Genomic DNA, 6000 nt, shown 5'->3' on the forward strand with positions numbered 1-6000 from the left:
CCCCCTTCCCTTTACCCCTAATTGAGAGACATTAATAGGAGGCAGGAACTTGACTGTAAAGGAGCCCCCACCCCTACCCCCATCCCTGTCTGTCAGGTAGGATTGGTGCAGGCTTCCTGGAGCAGAGGCGCTGAGGAGGAAATTTCTGGCTCCACAGTTCCCGAAGGGGCACGCAGGCTAACCTCTGGCAAAACTAGGAGCTAAACCCAGGAGTCCTGGCCGCCTGCTTCTCCAGTGTAAGCCCCGTCTTTCCGTCCCCCGCGTTCCCTCCCTTTCAGCTTCCAGGCTGGGAGCCCCAGCTGGTGGAGGATGTCTTGCTCCTCAGCAGCTGGGATTTGTAAATATTTATAGGAACATGGAACAGATCAGTGGCTGACAGGCCCAAGGAGCGGCAGGGGCCCTGCCTGGAGCTCAGTAGCTTTATTCCCCCTTCCCCACAGCCTGACCTAATTGAGGGAGCCCGGGATGACAGAGATGGGGGTGACCAAGCAGGGCACGGGGCCGGCAGCGTCCTCTTTCAGAGACGCAAGCTCAAAGGATGCCCTTGTCTATGCGCCGTTGGGCTCTGCTTCTACACTCAGAGTCCCTCTCATCCTTCCAGCCCTGGCCCAGCTCCCGCGTGCTCACATACCCATTGCCCCACTGACCCGCCCTCACACACACTCTTTCAACACTCATGTACCTTCACCGTCATGCTCATGTGTGTGCACACACACTTTCTAACTCCCACATCAACGCTCATCTCCTTCTCACAAACCCACGCTCACACCTTTGCACATGTGCCAACTCACACTCACAATCCCATTGGATTTCCAGGTCCCAGCCACTCCCCACCAGTTTTTTTTTTTTTTTAATTTTTTTTTTTCAACGTTTATTTATTTTTGGGACAGAGAGAGACAGAGCATGAACGGGCGAGGGGCAGAGAGAGAGGGAGACACAGAATCGGAAACAGGCTCCAGGCTCTGAGCCATCAGCCCAGAGCCTGACGCGGGGCTCGAACTCACGGAACGCGAGATCGTGACCTGGCTGAAGTCGGACGCTTAACCGACTGCGCCACCCAGGCGCCCCGTCCCCACCAGTTTTAATCACAGGTGCTGGGAGGGAACCTCCTGCTCCCTGACTGAGGTGGGCTGTGTACGTGTGTGTGTGGGGGGTGGCAATCGGCTCTGGTCTCAGGGGGTGAGGAAGAGGGAGGACCAGTGGATAGGGGTGTGGGCCAAGAGCCATTCAGAGCCAGTATCAGCCTGGAACAGAAGCAAGACGAGACAAAGGCAAGTCAAGGAAATGGAGACTGAGCAGGGTTAGGGCAGATGGGGCAGGAACTGGGGACAGAGGGCCCCCCTGGATGAGAAGCTGTCACATTCTTGCTCCAGTGGCCTGTGAGGCCAGCACTACCCCCCAGCTGGGGCCTCTCCCCTCTGGATCTTGTCACTGTGGCTTTGCTTTGCTGCTTGGGCAGCCGGGAGTGGTGACAAGGAGAGAAGACAGTGCCCAGGGCAGCTGACGGTGCCACTCTGGCCCGGTTGCCAGCTCACCCATCAGTGCCCATCTCATCACCCACAGGGGTCCAGATGAGACCAGTGACCAGCCCAGCTGCCCTTCCCTCACAGGGAGGGCCACATCAGGGGGAGAGAACAACTAGACCCTGCTCTCCTAAAGGTGGGCAGACTTTGCCCAGGCCCCCGGCCACTGAATCTGAGCTTGGGAACTATGGGCCCTCCGCTCCCAGACACCCAGGACCTAGCAGACATGGACAGGAACCAGTGCATGAGGCAGGAGCTTAAGAAGAAAGCCACTATGAGGGACCAAACATGTTTTTGCCATAAGCGTTTTACTTCATCTTCTTTACCATGCACAAGAATGACGTCTTCACACCCTGTGCCCCTGGATGCTGTGTTAAATAATCATCCCTCTTGCCTCGGGTCTGTCTCAGGGTATTAGTTCTGGGGCATCAATCAGTCCGTTTGTACTCTGAAATCTGGGAACGACCATTTCTATAAAGTCAGACAGGCAAGCAAATAATAATAATAATAAAAGAGCAGGGAATGTCGTGTTGACTGCCGTTTTCCTGTTTTTCAATCATCAGTGCTGCGTTCCACCCAGGTTTCGACGCCCTGATTGATTCATGCTTTCTCAGGCCCATTCATGTATTTCCTCAACAGCCATGATTCATCCAGGCACCAGGCTCTGTGCTGCATCCTGGGAGCCAGTGCAAAAGCCAGACAAGGCTTTTGCCTGTGCGGTATTTAGGGTTGATCGAAGAAGACAAACAAATGCACAACAAAGCGTGATGTCCCCAAGAGGCCAGGGAACAGTGTCTAGGCACCCAGCCTGGGGACCCAGATGTCCTGCTCTTCCGGCTGAATGCTTGAAAGTGACATGGAATCCTTCTCTCATCCCAGGTTCAACATTCCCTTCTTGCCCCTCTCCTGTGTCTGCAGGTCTGCCCTCCTGGGCAGCCAGACCATCTAAGGATGGTGGACGGAGTGTGAATGTGAGGCCGAATCTCAGTTTGGACACTCATTGGCCTGGCGGGTGACCTCAGGCAAACCATTCGTCTCTCTCAGCCAGTTCCCTTTTCTGTTAAAAGGCAGTAACTAGTACCCATCACAGTGGTACCATCAGCATCAAATAAGATTGAGTATATAAAACACCAAAGATGGCGCCCAGAACACAGTAGGACCTCAACTTACGCTAGCCCCTCGCCCTGCCCCTTTTCCAGTGTTATACTGCATCTCTCCTCACTGGCAGGAGGAAGACGCTTGGGCCGGGGTGCCGCGGAACCCAGAGATCCATGCACTATGAATCTATGCTTCATGCCATCCTCCCAGGAAGTCCAGCCCCCTCTGAGGGGAGCCTCTTATTTGAGGGGAAGAGGGTGGAGAGGTCCGCTTTGCCTCCCGCACTATCTGAACATTCCAGAGAAACAGCCCTTTTCTTCATCCTGTCTCCCCTCTCTCTGGCTCTCAAGTGAAAAAAAAGCATTACTGTGTGTGAATGGTGGTTGTGAGATGGTGGTGGTGGAGGTGACGAGGGCATTGGTGGTGGCCGTGGAGGTGGTAATGGGGAAGGTGGTTATGATGGTCATGGTGGTGGTGAAGGTGCTGGTGACGGAGGTCACAGTGGAGGTACTGATGTTATTGGTGATGGTGGAGGTGATGATGGTACTGGTGGTGGTGAAGGTATTGATGGCAAGGGGTGATGATGGTGATGGAGGCGGTGATGATGGTGAAAGTGGCGTAGAGATGGTAATGGTATTGGTGGTGGTGGAGGTGGTAATGATGGAGGTGATGGTGGAGGTGGCGATGATGGTGATGGAGGTGGCGATGATGACAGCTTAGGTGGTGTTGAATGCGATGATGGTCTTTGTGGTGGGGGGTGATGGGGGTGTTGGAGCTCTTCTCAGAATCTTATGCCGAGATTTTGAGAGCTAGAAGAGAGTTTCCTTAGTTCCAGCTAATCTACGGAGGGCCTTCTCTGGCCAGATCCTGTGGTGCTTGCTTCATTTTCATAACAATGCACAGAGATTACTGTCTCCTTTCACAGATAAGGACACGGAGACCAGAGATAACAAGTGACCTGGCTCCCACCTCCAGCTAGTAAGACAGGAGAGGTAATTTAAACCCTGGGTCCTTTGACTCCTAGCCCCATATTCCTTCTCTAGACCATCATGAAGCAACCTATATTTCGTAGCAAGGGAAATGGAGACCCGGGGAGGTCAACTGACTTGCCCAAGTTCATGCAGCAGTTAGAAGCAGAGCCTGGCCATTTCCTCTTCACTTCTAGGTCTTGGCATCCTTCTTTTCACCAGGGGCTGGGGTCTCATCGAGGAGGATAGAGGAACCACCAGCACACTACCCGCCACAGCCCTGACAGGGCCCAGAGTCCAGACCTCCTCAGGTCTCTGGGGCAGGCTCTATATCTGCTGTCCTCTTGACCCTGTACACTGTCAACTCCAGTGTCATCTCCAGCCTCAGAGTGAGAGTGACAGATACCCAGCTGCTGCCTGACCCATTATACTTGACACCCCCTCCCCCAGATCTGACTGTGAGCCTCCTTTGGCTGGGGCACCAGACTGTAGCAGCCATGACTGGCATCGAAGAAGAGGGACAAATGTTGGCACTCTCTACCTTCATCCCTGTCTGAACTCTGAGGTGGTGAGCACAGGGGTCCAGTTGTCTTGCTGCTCTCTTCATTCTTTGCTGGTTCTGGACCTTAGGCTCCTGCTTAAAAAGAAATCAATGGGTAGGTTCCCCTTGACCCAGCAGGAATTAGTGAAAAAAGGAAGAAGAGAGAAAGAATTGTGCCTAGGCTGCATAGTATGCCCAGATTCCCTCCCCCAGGGAGACTTCTGGGATTCATCCCACACAGTTTTACTCCCCCTGACCCCTTTGACCATTCCTTCAATCTCAAAACTATGTATCTGACTCTAAGTCTTGAGTCCTGGTGATGATGATGTTGGAGGCGATGATGATGATGGAGGTGGGGGTGGAGGTGGTGATTGCAGGGTAGTGGAGGTGGTGGTGATGGTAGGGGTGGTGATAGGAGCTCTTCGATGACTAGAATGAGGTATGGCCTCCTGGAGGAAGGTGAGGGGAAGGTTGGCCGATCACTACCTTCCTCTACCTCTTTTCCCCAGGTCTTTAATAACAGCTACTGTCTATTGTGTGTCACCCATAAGACAAGTGCTTGCTCAATACATTGTATGTAATAATTCATTTAATCTTCCCAACAGCCCTATAGGGCATGCCCTACTATTTTAGAGACGAGATAGCTGAGGCACAGAGAGGTTAAGTAACTTGCCTAAGGTCATACAGAACCTCCCCTCCGCCACAGCCCCACACCAGAGTCTTGACTCCAGAGGCAGAACTCTACACATGCAGGAGAGCTGGTGTGTGTGTGCAGATGGGACTTTAAGGGGCTCCCACGATCCTGAGGTTTCTATGGCCAAGCAGTACCATCTGACTATCTTCTTTCCTCCCCCTTCCTTGGAAGCTCTCACAAGGGAGGTGGGGATCAGGGATATGTGCAAGAAATCTAGGTTCCACCAGTTGGTGGTCACAGAATGGGGTGAGGGGGCACTTTGCCTGGCCCACGGCTGGCAGCTACCCCAGCTCCTGCCTAGGGCTCCCGCCGTGGGGAGCTCCAGCCTGCTTGCCTCCCTCCCTCCCAGGATCTCATTATATCCCTAAGAGAAACTGACAGCCTCAATATCTTACTTTGCAAATATAGTTTATTCCTTCAATAAAGCCGCCTGCGCTGGGGAATGTTTAAGCCCCCGCTCTCCCCCGAGAGCCTCATTTGAATTTCTAAAGTCTTTAGTCCTCCAATGGGGCAGCCGGGTAATGAAAACGCAGCCGCTTACAGGGGATTCATTTCCTGTCCGGTCTGATCGCGCCGCTGCCACCACCACCCGCCACCGCCGCTGCCACCGCCATGGAGGAGCTGGAGTGACCCACCCATAGGAGAACCGCTGGCTACCTGGATGCTGGGGGTAGGGGGAAGAGACGCACTGGCATGGGCCTGAGCCCCCAGGGACCCCTCCACAGGGTCTCTATGCCCAGGGGCCCCTAGACAGCGTCTCTTAGGCCAGGGTGCTCCCCCCAGGGGCTCTGCCCACTAGTCCCTGGGGGTGAGGTCTGCTCCCTGGCTGGACCCCCTCACTCTAGGGTAGCCCCTACCCCAGGCCCCCATGGGAGTCTCTAATTAAAGGACCGGCACGCCCCTCGGGGACTCATTAGGCCCGCTGTGCAGAGAACATTTAATCATTGCTCAGAGCATCGATTGGAAAATCAATTTCTTTGTCTCTCCGCACGCGGCGCTGGAGAAGTGGGGGGAGCGCTGACCTCCTTCTGCTGCCATGTAAAGTGCCGCACATTTAATCAGGGAACAGAAATCAATTAGCCACTTACGAGGTTGGCTTTAGTTACCGAGTAGGCAGGGCCCGCGCCACAGCTCAGCCGCTGACAGCAGCGAATCTCTCACACCCCACCAGGCTGG

This window comes from Lynx canadensis, chromosome E1, assembly GCF_007474595.2.
Source record: "Lynx canadensis isolate LIC74 chromosome E1, mLynCan4.pri.v2, whole genome shotgun sequence".
Lineage (NCBI taxonomy): Eukaryota > Metazoa > Chordata > Mammalia > Carnivora > Felidae > Lynx > Lynx canadensis.